This window comes from Rousettus aegyptiacus, unplaced genomic scaffold (genome assembly GCF_014176215.1).
Source record: "Rousettus aegyptiacus isolate mRouAeg1 unplaced genomic scaffold, mRouAeg1.p scaffold_m13_p_2, whole genome shotgun sequence".
In the NCBI taxonomy this organism is placed as follows: Eukaryota; Metazoa; Chordata; class Mammalia; order Chiroptera; family Pteropodidae; genus Rousettus; species Rousettus aegyptiacus.
The window spans coordinates 100,163,602-100,178,020 of record NW_023416295.1 but is presented as its reverse complement, the minus strand read 5'-3'; positions in this window follow the sequence as shown (position 1 = coordinate 100,178,020).

Genomic DNA, 14,419 nt, shown 5'->3' with positions numbered 1-14,419 from the left:
ACTAAGGGAATCTGGTTGTGTATTTAACTTAGGTTTTGTTTTTCAGTCCGGTTGTGTATTTAATTTAGGTTTTGTTTTACAAAGAAGAATAAAGTCCCAAAATCAGAAATCTTATTAGAGATTCTTATATAAAAGATATCAAATTCCAGAAATGGCAGAATCTAGCCCCAGGACTGTTCTCTCAGACCAGCTTTAGAGGCTTAGGGAAAGGAAGTCTCCAGTGCCTTCTCTAAAGTGATAGGGAGCTGGGGCTCAGGCCTTGCTGCTGCAGCTGCATGATGGAGCACATTAGCATTAGCTACATCTGTATTCGTGGATAGAAAGCACTTGGCTCTTCGTGTCATGGTGAGGGCTGGCGTCTAAGCCTCTAGAAATCAGTGTTGGATGATGATATCTTACCTCTCGCTCCAATATTCCTTCTCCAATTTGTCCATGCTGATGGGGACTCTAATTTTTGGTAGAGTGTTTGGATTTGTAAGATAGAGACTGCATTTTTTCAGCTTCTTGCAGGTGGATGTAACCATGAGATTAAATTCTGGACCATGTGATATAAGCAAAGCACCACATGAGAGCCCCTTTCTAGAAGCCTGCCCTGAGAGTAGAATGTGTGTGTGCTCTTTGCTGTCCCTATAACTCATTCTCCAGCCTCCTTCTGAAACACTGAAATGATTATCTTGGTCAATAAGGTCGAGGCTATGTGGGGTGAAGTATCAAGATATAAAGGGAACATGGGTCTCTGACACGATGTAACATTATGCTGGTTTTGGTCCCACCATGAATCCAGACTTTCACATGAATTAGAAATAAAGATCTATCTTGTTTGGAATTTTTTGTGTGTGTCATTTACATTCAAATAATTCACATGGGCAAGTTCTGTCCAGGGCAGACCATACACTGGCCAATTTTTGACTTGAGCCCAAAGAGTCAAGCTAGCTGCCTCTTGGTGTGTGACTTCTCCCTGCAGTGGAGTTGAATGCATTCATCTCTCATACCTTGAAATACTTGAATCATAGAAAAAAATCCCCATAGTCCGATCCCATACTCATATAACAACTTAATTATAATTCGACTTCTGTAAAATTTGTCTATAAGGCGGGCATGTTCTTATCCAAAGATAAGAGGCCCTGGAGCCCCTGACTGTTACAATTTTCATTACATATTTGGTAAATTAGGGTTCTGGTATTTGCTATGCTCTCCAGGATCCCATCCCAGAGAGGCTAAGCCTCCCATTTGGCTGACCAAATCAAGTTTCTGCAAGTTCATAGGCTAGTTCCTATATGGTATAAACTCACCAAAATTATGACAGCCTTTTAAATGTCTTTGGATAGTTATGCCACCTCTCCTGCCACCTCTCTAACCTTGTCCCATGTTTCCTTATCTAAATTTAACAATCACAGTCACAGTGGGGCACAAACACCTAAACTGATTAAGAGTGTGCAGTATAATTTGTTATGCTAGCTCTCATTAGCCAAGTACACATGATGCTCTAAGAACATGGGGTAAAAACATGTATTTACATTGTCCTGTATTGGATTTTTACATGCATTTTATTTTTAGAATGTATTTAGAGATAAAATTGTAATGAATCAACTCTGCACAACTATGATTAAAAGATTATTCTGGAGTCCTGCTGTCCTGAGTGTGATTACTAGCTTTACCACTTAGCAGCTGTGTGATATTAGGCAAGTGATTTCGTTTCTCTAAGCCTTAGTTTCCTCATCTGTAAAACAGAAAAGACAATGCTACTATCTCATTAGGTTCTTATCAGGATTAAATTAGTATAATATATACAAATCTCTGAGAATAGTGCCTGGCATATACTAAATGTTACTAGCTATTATTCTTTTGAGGATTGAGACAATCCTTTCAAAATAGTGTTCTTCCTGGTACAATATGTACAATCATTATATGCTGGTCATTGCCATAATTATTAGCCAAAGTCACTCAATGTACCCTTCTCCTTATCTAGCCAGCAAGGGGTAGTGATGATAGCAGCAGGGAAATAGGCTCTTGCTGCTACAGCAGCTGCACTGCTAAACACAGCATCAGCTGTTATTGAGTCGTCCTCCCAGATAAGACAGGCCTTGATACTGCCCAACTCTAATAAGGGAGGGGAACTATCTCCTATGAAGGCCTTTTAGAAACTCAGAGTGAAAAGCATCCCTCTCCCTTTCCATCCTTAGTCTTGCCGGAGGAACAGATGCAGCATAGGGCAGGCCCAGGAAAGCTTACCTGGTAACTGAACGGCTCTTAACAGGCTGATAGTGCAAAGATCTTATAGAGAAGCAACAGCAAGGGCTCCTCATGACCATGGAAATCAGGCCTTGCCTGCATGATTTCTTTCCTCTCTCCTCTATAGAGTGAAATGTTTGTCTTTTCATGCTAGGTGATGATGCCTCTTATCGTGTCCAAGAACTTCATCAAGTCACTTCAAAGATCCATACAACTTGTAGAAAAAAAGCCTTGCTTATATTATGAGCTAAATAAGTATTTGTAGAATAAACCAAAAAAGGGGAGGGCGGGGGGAGAAAATCCATACAACTTGCATTTTTAAATAGAGTTCATTTTTTAGAACAGTTTAGGGTCACAGCAAAATTGAATGCAAAGTACAGAGATTTCCCATATACCCCCTGCTGCCACACAGGCAGGCATAGTCTCCTCCACTATCAATATCTCTCAGAGAGTGCTACATTTGTATAATCCATGAACCTACATTGACACATTGTTATCATTCAAAGCCCATAGTTTACATTAGGGTTCACTCTTGAGGGTGTACATTCTGTGAGTTTTAACAAGTATGTAACAACATGTATCTACCATTCAGAAAGCCTGAGCCCTTGAGTTGGGTGTACTGTTGATTCTCTTCTCCTTCCTGCCAACTCCTGATCTTTTCACTGACTGTGTCCATGGTTTTGCTTTTTCCAGAGTGTCATATACTTGGAATCACACAGTGTATATAGCCTTTTCAGTTTGGCTTCTTTCACTCAGTAAAATGCATTTAAGTTTTCTCCAGGTATTTTTATGACTTGAAAGCTCATTTCTTGTTAGCACTACATAATATTTCATTGTCTAGATGTACTACACTTTATTTATCCATTCACCTACTAAAGAACATCTTCGTTGTTTCTAAGTTTGGATAATTATAAATAAATCTTCTATGTGCAGGCTTTTTTTGTGAACATAACTTTTTAGCTCATTTGGGTAAATACCAAGGAGAGCAATTGCTAGATCATATGGCACGAATATGTTTAGTTTTGCAAGACATTGCCAAACTGTCTTCCAAAGCGGCTGAACCACTTTGCATTCCCACCAACAATGAGAGTTCCTATTGCTCCACATCCTCATCAGCATTTGATGTTATTGGTGTTCCAGATTTTGGCTGTTCTAATAGTTGTGTAGTGATATCTCATTGTTGTTTTGATTTGAAATTCCCTAAGGACATATAATGTTGAGTATCTTTTGATATGCTTATTTATCATCAGTATATCATCTTTGGTGTAGTCTCTTTTGGCTTTTTTGCACATTTTATAATCTGTTGTTTATTTCCTTATTGTTGAATTTTAAGAGTTCTTTGCATATTTTAAATAAGTCTTTTATTAGATATGTCTTTTGTAAATATTTTTCTTTTAGTTTATGGCTTGCCTTCTCATTCTCCATTAAAACGTGTATTTTAATATCTATTCTAAATATCTTTTTTCCCTTGCAGAAAATCTATTGCTATTACTTTTCGTTGGCCATGAAAAGAATATTAAGAAAAGAAAGAAAGACCACAGTGAAAGAAAAAAACACATTGCAGACACACTCAACTCAGGAAGTACAGAACAGTTGTCACCAATCAAGCATGTATAGTACAGTTTGCTGGGTCAGCTCTTACGGGATGAGAGCATATGACAACTAACTCAGAGTATGGGAACAATATGTGATCACAGCGTCCTGTAATAGATTATTACATATGTTTTATTTTAGGAATATATTTCAGAGACAAATATCATCTTGATGAGTCAACCATGTAAAATCTACAATAAGGAAAATATTCTGAGTGGGTAGGGAGGGAGTTTCAGGAACCCCACTTCCTTCTGAAGTGTTACCCTTCCAACTTGAAACAAAGGCTGACTGGAGAAAAGCAAATGGTCTTCAGGGGGGCCTGAAGACCTCCTGAGACTAGATAGGGATTTATCTTGATTTGGTTAAGGAATTCAAGAGAGCATAAATCTCTGAATCTGTCATAGAAGGAGGATATTCTGGGTCTGAAGTGGTTTCTGTGTACTGTGTTGAAAAGCATGGAAGTTTCCAACAGAATATTCACAAAGGCACATTTTGGGTTGCCTCAATACATTGTTCCTGACATGGAGAAATTGTTCATAAAGGTATTTTAGGTATTGCCCAAATCATGCAGGAACCTCGAAGGAGATAACTGCAGCTCTTATGCTGTGCCAAGTGTCAGACACACACATTCACAAATTTAATATAGTTTAGTATAAAATACTGAGCTCTCATATTAAATACAGGCAAAACACTTATGGAGGTCCTTTGTTGATTTTGGAAGTACCAGCTGTTAGAAGAGTCTAAGGCTCAAGATGCTGCATTTGGGAGAGGCCATTTCCTTTGGCCATTCTCTTTCCAATCCAGCATGAAGGAGGAGCTGTTTAATCCTGCAAGTCCATAAAATGAATACCATGGGTCTTCTATCTTTAGCAGATCCTATACACACATTATCATAATGTCGCATAGGCCAATATAAAAGGGTACATAGTCTCTCCCCTCTCAGACTCAAATATAGAAACCTGTGTTAAATATGTTTGATGAGCTGGCCTTTCAACTGAATCTCCAAACTCCAGGCTGGAAATTGGACCAGCAGAGAATCCTGCTACACACACTTTCTTTGTTCCTTTCTTCCCATAGCTCATCGAGCAGAGGAAACAGTGAATTAGAGTACAAAGGCATCTGGAATTGATTACATCAGATTTTAAGAAACTTGCATTTTAGGCCTATACTCAAAAATTCATGCTGACCCTTGTGCCCAATATTAATGACCATTAGAAAGGCTAAATATATTCTTTCAATAGATTATATTTGCAGTATCATAATATAATATTATTTTTAAGTCTTTAAATAGTACACTTAGTATATATTAAAATGTGACCTTAAAGTTCATGAGTTCAACTTCTTCTTTTTAGAGAAAAAGAAGTTGGATTCAATAGAGATGATTTTCCTCAGCAAGGTTTTGATAGGTAAAGCTCAATCCAAGGTCTTATTTAAGCTCAAATGCATGGTATAATGTTGCTTTTGCTGTTTCAAATCCATTTTCCCTTCTTTTGGTTCCTCAGTTTTCCTTAGAGGAAGCTGCCCCCCCAAAAAAGACATGTATATACTTCCTAAGTCTATGCCATTCCAATGGAGCAAGCGTAAAATAATCAGCACACAGCATTTTCTCTGATCACAATAATTGGTTTAGAAATAGGAATAACCAATTAGAGCAAAAGAGACAAAGGTCTTTATTCTTCCCATTGAGTTGAAGTACAAGGGTATTAGAACCAGAGACACTATAGCTTTCCTACAGCCACAAAAGACCAATGTATGTAAGAATGAAACCATCGCATAAAGGAGAACAGAAAAGAAAATATCTTTTCCCAATCCCTTTATCAAACCGTGCCTGAAGCCAGACTGAGACCTTGAGTTTTTGGACACACTGAGCCGGGAAATTTCTTTTTAACCTAGTTTCAGAAGTCATTGTTGAACTTTGTTTTCCTCTGCTCAGAACATCCTTTTTCCAGACAACCACGCAGTTAGCTCTATCTCTTCCTTCAAATCTTTACTTAAATGTCACCTTCTCAATGAAACATTTCTTGACTTTTATGTTTAAAATTGCAAACCCCACCTTCGATATCTTCTATCCTTCTTCTTTCTTTGTTTCGTCAGTAGCACTTATCAGCATCACATACTTTACAGAATTTTGCTTCCTTCATTGTCTATATTTCCACTAGAATTTCGGCTCAATGAAGGTGCAGATATTTGCTATGTTCACTGTTATATTCCCAGGCTCTGGAAGAACCCCTGACATAGAGTAGGCACTCAGTAAAAACTAGTTTATTTAATTCATTAATTCACTATATCTAACACGTTGCCCATAAATTGTTTTTATTTTAAGCATTTTACTAGTGGTCATGATAAGGACAGTGAATGACCACAATGACAAACATGGAAAGTTACAAAAGTGTCAGAGCTTGATAATGGTCTCATTGTCTTTCTTTCTGATGTAGATCCTGAGTCCCAACTGAGCAGGTTACCTAAAATTTCAGACCTCAGCTCTTTCTTCTAGAGCATTGAAGTTTGACTTGTCCTTCTTCTGGCCCTTATCTTTCAGGAAATTCCTCTCTTTATCAAAGAAAAAAATAAGAAACATACTAGGTGCTGTGCTATCAAAACTGAGTTGTTTGTGCTTCTGAGCACCGACAAAGATCAAAATAATAACTTTTCTGATTCTTAAAAGATTATCTCTTAAGAATTTTCTCACAATCTTCAAGAACAAGAAAGAGAAATGAGTGTTTTCTATTATAAAAACCTGTCCCTCACTCCCCATCTTTCTAATGGCTAAAAGGAGAAAATACTTAGAATGTAGCCCTGCAAGATGCCATTAATATCTTCCTCCTCCACAGCACCAGGACTGAGTATAATCATAGCTTTTTTTGTCCTTTCCCGTGTTCTTTCCTGTGACTTCAAATTAACACATAGGCTCCAGGAAATTCTCTAAACCCTCTCCTGTAGTCCAAAGCTAATTGTGCTATATCACTTTTAAACATTTTTTGATAATCTTTTTTGAAATATGCCATCTCTTTGTCCAAATGAAATACTTGGCAAAACCAGGCTAAAGAATAATTCATTTTGTTGTGAGCAAAATTAAGAGCGATAAACCTGCAGGCTCAGTAAAACTCAAGCACTACCTATCCTTTGTGAAAGCAGATTTAAATAGACAAAAGCCAAATTTTTCTATGAGAGTTTATGTCCTCAGCTAAGGTGCAGTTGACAAGATAAACACAGACCAGTTAATTATTATTTCCTGATTGTCATTTTTCACTAGAATTTATTAACAAGATTATTAAATTAGGTGTGCAAAAGAAAACCAAATAAAAATGTAAGAAGATATCACTAACCTGCCGACACTAGGGCATGGATTTCTACTAGTGAGTGTGGATTCCCAGCAAACTCATCACATGTTTCGCCCAGTATTCCTAATTAACATCCTCACATATTTGTAAATTGACTGGCTAAGGTTAAGATATTATCAGAAGATGCTGGTTCAGATAAGCTTCTGACTCAAAACTTTGGTGTCATTAGAAGCATGATATAATACTCTGAACATTTCAAACTTAATCAACATTTCAACTTTTGTAAAGCTTTATTACTCACTTTTATGTACAAGCCTTAAATTAGTGCTCATTTTTAAACAGAAACCTGACCATTCTCCTGACTTTCTACAGTGTAGATAAGAGTCTCTAGGGACTACCACCTACTGGAGAAGAGGTAAGGGTATAGGAATTAGAGGAAAGAGAGATAAATTCAACGAGGGGTTGGGAGAGTCTTGGATATTGGATAGTTTCTGAGAAGAGATGGGGTAACAATCATGGCCAAGAATTTTATAGATGTTGGTGCATTCATTCATTAAGTATTTAGTATATGCTCCTGTGTTGGGTACAGGGGATACGATGGTGAGTGAAGTGGTCCAGATCTCTTCAGTCACAGAATTTAAAGTAGAAGAGACAGTCTCTAATCAAATGATGCCAAAAAATCTGTGTGAAATTATAAACTGTACATCTTTTAATACAAGAGCTATGATGGTGTTTAATCTAACTAGTATAAGAGTGGGAAACAGGGAAGGCTCCCTGAGAAAAGATCATGGAATGTTTCTCTGCAAAGTAATTTTGGAGTAACATTGTACAACTAATTGCAGCTGGCAGACAAGCTGAAGAGGACACCGATGGCAAAGACTGTGGTTGGCAAGGGCATTCAACTGAAAAAAAAGCCTGTGTGGCTGGAGCACGGAGATGGAACAAAGATCAGCGGCAGAGAGGTGGTGGGGATTCTTCAAGGAATGACAATATACTATCCTGGCTAGAGAAAAAACCTCTATGCCAAGATACAGATTGAACTGTAAATAATGTTTAAGGTCCTTCATATTCCAGAAGAATATGCAAAGCAAGTTAGAGATTTTGAACTGTATTCTGTAGGCAACAATAAATCATTATAGGTAAATAATGACTTGGGTCAGATCTGTTTAAAGATGACTGTTCTAGTAACAATATTCAAATGGATTTTGGTGAAGAGAGAGAGTGGGGAGAACCCTTGAAGAAAGGAATAATAATTAGGGGAAAATAATAAATAAGGGTAACAGCCAAATGAGAGGGAGCAATATCTTGAACTAAGGCAGTGGGAATGGAAAGAACTGAGCAACTGTTGAGATACTGTAAAGTAGAATCAACAAATTTTGTAGCTAATAGCATGTGGACGTAAAGGGAGTTGGGGAGACAGAGAAGAAAGGGAACTCCAAATGATTGAAAAGTGTTAAGCCTAAATACTATGAGGACACCAACATCAGAGTTCAGAAATAAGAAGAATCAGAGGCTTTGAGGAACGTCAAATTTTTTCGGCTATGCTATAATGACATCTAGGGCAGACAAGTAGCTAATTCTGATAATCTGGCATTCTTCAAAAGATGTGTTTGGAAATAAAGGTACACAGGTCAGTCAATCAACGATGTTTAATAGGTGTCTTCTATGTTATTTTATACCCTGAACATAGAATTAGAAATTAGACCTAATTTCTGTTTTCATGGAATATGACTTGTACATGAGAGATAGTTTGTGCAAAACTCACGGGAACCCAAAGGTAACATGATTAATCCAAAAATAAATCATAAACAAATTATATATCTATATATCTAATAGATATATTATATATCTATTATATATAGATATATAATATATATATAAATGAGAAAAGAGTTCAAAGAATTTTCCATTATCTGGTATCAAATTCTCAGAGTTTAGCATTGTGAAGGTTAAGGCTCTCCTGTTAGGAAAGACATTACAATGCAAATTCAAGTCACCAACTACCATCAAAGGAGAGGTACAATTTAAAGGCTTCCTGTGAATTTCATCCAAGAATATAGAGAACACAGCAAAGGACAGGATAAATAATAGATTATTATTCTTTGGAAAAGAGATAAAAAGAAGACATAGGGAAATCCTGCTACCCAGGACACTTAAACATCTTGACCCTTCATAAACACTCAAAGTATATTTTGAATTTCAGGGAAAAAAAAAGAATCTTTGCCATTTTTACTTTTAAGTAGGTGCCAAAATTATGTCATATTAGAGCAGCAAGAGCGCTCAGATTCTCAGACCCAATCATTTTTTAAAATAAATAATCAACAAAATATAATATACCAACTAAAATTATCTTCATAAGAAAGGAACAACAAAGGACTAAAGATTAAAAAAAAAAACCTGAAACCTAAAATAAAATAAATAAATTTGATTAATTTAAAAGCTAAAAACAAACATAGATATGTATACACATATATCTACATATACAGATATGTAGATATATAAAGATTATATAGATAGCTAGATGACAGATGATAGAAAGATGATAGATAATGATAAAGAGATAAAATTAAGCCAAAATATTATTTAAAAAAATTAAGCAGGAAATTAGATTTGAAATGTCTATATCATGATATCATGTAGTTTGTCAATTAGTTATTAAATATCTGGTCTATTTAACTAGCTAATGCTAAAGTACCTTGGAAGAATAAATATAAGAAAATGTTGAAAAATAATTCTAATAAGAGGGGAAAAAAAGGCTTACATAACTAGTAACTACTTAAATCTGCAATCATTAAAAGTAGTGCAGATTAGGCAAGCAGATCAATGAAATTAAACAGAGTCCAGACATAAACCCAAATATAAGAATTCAATAATTGAAAAAGGTTCATTTCAAACCAGTTGTAAGGATTGATCAATGTTTACATAAATGGCATCAGAATAATAAGAACTCATTTAGAAAAAACAAGTATGATCACTGCAGAAAAGGATCATCTTGATTTCATTGATTTTGTTCCTAGAACTCTTTTCTTTGATGTTATTAATGAAAACAATTGTAAAAAATTGTAATTTTACCAGTTGATTAATTTTCCTGAATAAATTTTCTGAAATTAAACTATTTTTTATTTTTCTTCAATTTGCTATATAGCATAATTAAAACATTTCTCTAATTATCATCGTTTTCATTTTTATCTTATCGAAAATTATTTTGAGACCAAGATTTTTTTCTCATGTAAATCTTTTTTTTTCAGTTATTGCCATTCTTTATTTAGACTTTCAATACATATTTTTTCTTCTTCTTAAAGAAGTCCCTCTAACATTTCCTGTAATACTGCTTAGTGGTAATGAACTCCTTTAACTATTTCTTGTCTGCTTAGTTTTTTATCTGGTCTTCCATTCTAAATGATAGCTTTGCTGGGTAAATATATCTTGCTCATAGGTCCTGGGTTTTCATCACTTTAAATATTTTGTGTCAAGCCCTTCAGGCCTGTAAAGTTTCTGATGAGAAATCAGCCAACAGTCTTATGGGCATTCCTATCTATGTAACTAATTGCTTTTCTCTTGCTGCTTTTAAGATTCTCTCTTTGAATTTTACTCTTGGCATTTAATCATGATGTGTCTTGGTGTGGGCCTCTTTGGGTTCATCTTGTTTGGGACTCTCTGAACTTCCTGGAGTTGTATGTCTATTTCCTTCACCAGGTTAGGGAACTTCTCCATCATTATTTCTTCAAATAGTTTTTCAATTACTTGCTCTCTGTCTTCTCCTTCTGGTACACCTATGATGTTAATGTTGTTATATTTGACACTGTCCCAGAGACTTCTTAAACTATTTTCATTTTTTAAAATTCTTATTTCTTATTGCTGTTCTGATTGAGTGTCCTTTGCGATCCCATCTTCTGTGTCACTAATTCAAAAGTCCGTTTCATTCACTCCATTGATTCCTTTTAATGTATTCTTCATCTCAGATTGTATTTATTATTTCTAACTGACTCCCTATTATGTTTTCTGTCTCTATTTTCCTGTGTTTTATCTTTTTGTTAAAGTTCTCATTGAGTTCATCTACTTTTCCACCAAGTTCCTTGAGCATCCTTATAACCAGTGACCTCTGTATCTGGTATATTTCTCCTCTCCTTTTTGGTGAATTCTTTTTCTGGAGCTTTGTTCTGTTCTTTCACATGGGACATACTTCTCTGTCTCTCCATTTCGGCTGCTTCTTGTGGCTGTTTCTATGTATTAGATAGGGCTCCTAAGTGTCCTGATCTTAATAGAGTAGCTTTATATAGCAGATGTCCTGTGGGGCCCTTTGGCATAGACCTAGGAGGGATACAGCTACAGGCCAAGTTCGGCTGCAGCCCATGCACACTCTTACCAGGCCAAATCAGAAACAGAGGCTGGCTGCCACTAGTGCAGGGCCTGGGGCTGCTCAGCAAGAAGTATAGGACTCACTGAGGCCAATTGTTGCTTTCTCGGGTTTTGTGAGCCTTTGAGGGATTATATAAAAGTTCACAGCAGGAACCAAGACAGCCCCTTTGTATGGAACAAATCACTGGAGGTGGCTTGGGTGGGCCTACAAATTGGGAGAGGCAGAGTCTCAGGGAATCCCCTGGGCAGACTACCTGTGTTGTCCAGGTTGATGGTGCCTGCACCTGCAGGCTGGGAGGTGGGAGGACTCAATAAAGGAACAATGGCTTCTGCCTGCATCTCTGTCCAGGAGCAAGCTGTCCCTCCAGCTCTCGACCTGAAGCCTGACAGCTCAGCGCCTTCCTATATGTCCCTGGTGCCCCTCGTGCAGCTTCCCCAAAGCTGGAGCCCCCAGCCGGCAAGTCTGGGTGGGCCCTTTAAGAGGAATGTCTGTGACTTCCTCAGCCTTTGTCTCAGTCAGCCACAACCTCCACTGGTTTTCACAGCCAGAGATTGTGGAAACTTTTCTTCCAGGCACTGGAATCCTGAGCTGGGTAACACAGTGTGGCCAGGACCCCCTTGCTCCTCAGGTGGGGAGACAGCTCTGCAGCCAAGAAAATCCTCCCGATTCTCGATCACCACACACAGTTGTGGGAGTGGGCCATTTCGCATCTCTGTCCCTCCTACTGTTTTGAGGTAACTTGTTATTTGAGGTGACCTAGTTGTAGGGCTTCTGTTCAGCCAGACCTCTGGTAACTCCATGTATTAGTTGCTCTGTAGTCACTAGAGGACACATGAACAGTAACCACCTTCTATACCATCTTGAATCTTCCAACCTCATGTAAATCTTATGATGGCTTAGAGCAAATTGCTTTCCTTATCATATCTTATCAGTTAAAACTTCTGCCACTCTTGGTTTTCTGCTATGACTATCATTTCATCAAGTTAAATTTTTCCCAAATCAAATACCGAAAGCATAAATTTGTCGAGAACACATTCTTCTAGAAACAACTAGTTAACAACTTATTTTACCATGTGCAGTTGTAACTGTCAGCTTTAATTTGTACTAATTACAAAATGGTGGGCTCAAAACATTCTATATTGAATTCCTATGTCACAATTTATACACAAATAAATTGCAGATGGATTATAAGTTGTATACTATGTACAAATAATAAAATAGTAGAAAAAACCATAGGATATACATATATTACATATATTTTATATAATATTATGTATTACATATTTATATATGTATATGTATGTATATTTATATATAAAACCTTGGAGCAAAAAATAAATAAATAAAATATAAATAAAAAAATAAAAAAAATCTTTCCATGAATAACTCAAAAATCTGAAACCATTAAGGAAGTTTGAATTCCTTTACCCATCCCAGATGAACCATAGCACTAACATTTTTCAAATATCCCATGGCAGGTGATCTAGGGGTCTAAGAGTCAGGATTTCTTGCTATGGGAGGCTGTGAGAGTAAGGGGTTGATTAATAACAGATGTGGGTGGGGGCAATGGATAGTCAAAAGTCTGTAGAAACTATATGTGGAATTGGAGCTCTTAAATGATTTTCAAATATTTTTATTGTTGCAAATATAATATACAGCATCCCAATGTAAAAATTTAAAATATCTAACAAGTTTAGCATAAATTAAAAACACCCATTACCTGTAAACATACTTAGAGAGATAACTACTGTTGATAATTCGATGACTATCATTCCAGGTCTTTTTTTTTTTTTTTTCCAATTTGTTCATCTTTTTACTTATTGTCCTTAGATGCTGGACCCAGACACTGTAAGTCCAGGGTTTTGTTTTGTTTTTAATGCAAATACAACCACCCTCAGATACACACACTCTCTCTCTCTCTCTCTCACATGTAATTTTTTAAAAATGGAATCATAATGTACAGAGTTGATCTATCTAGTTGTATAGATTTAAATGTCATCTGTACATATCTGGGCCCACTTCAAAACGAGTTGGAAGGAAGGAATTGAGACACTCATCAGTAAGTAAATATTACTATTATACTGGCACGTCTAGGAATTTTTTATTTTTTACTTTTTTTCCTCTTTGATATTAAAGAAATATATGTTCTCCTTAGGAAACACAGAAAAGCACACACAAAAAAGAACAATCTCCCATAATTCACCGCATCAAGCCAGCCACTAAAACTTTTGATGAAGAAAGATTTTGTGTTTAATAGACCCAGAGAAGCCGTGGACAGCAAGCTTGCGAAAGCCAGAATTCAATAAGAAGGTCCCAGTGCCATAAGATAAAATGGAGTAGGTAGGAAGCTATAGAACACACACCAGCACCCTATGACAAATAGGATAAGAAGGAAACAATAAATGACCAGCGACTTTTTCTATTTTTGAAAAACATACTTTTCAAATTTAGAAAGGCAGAACTCCGAACAGAAGCCACAAGACGCCAGTTACAGGATAGGCAGATCCATTTCTGTCAGCTCGGATAAGCTTAATTTTGATCTATAAACCTGTACAACACTGTGGATTGGCAGACAAAGTCTGGAAAATGAAAATGCCACACTAAGAGGCTTTATCATCAGATTCCTCCCACCCCGACTCTTCCCCTTAGATTTCCACTTAAATTGAACAGACACCCTTGGGACATTTCAAACCTGAAGTATTTGTTTAAAGGCCAGCACAGGAGGTGACTGTTGGAGAAACAATACAGAAAGGAAGACTTAGCAAGAACTTCAAAAATTGGTTTATTTTAAGCTGGAAAGGAAGGAAAGTATCTCAAATGGTAGCACTAACAACTTCTTTAGATAAAAGTGATGGTAATACTGGAATTGTGGAGAACTCCCCACTCAGCTAAACACTCTCAGACTTTAGAAGTAGTTAGAAGGGTGCATAAAACACCCACTCTGTGGTTCTGC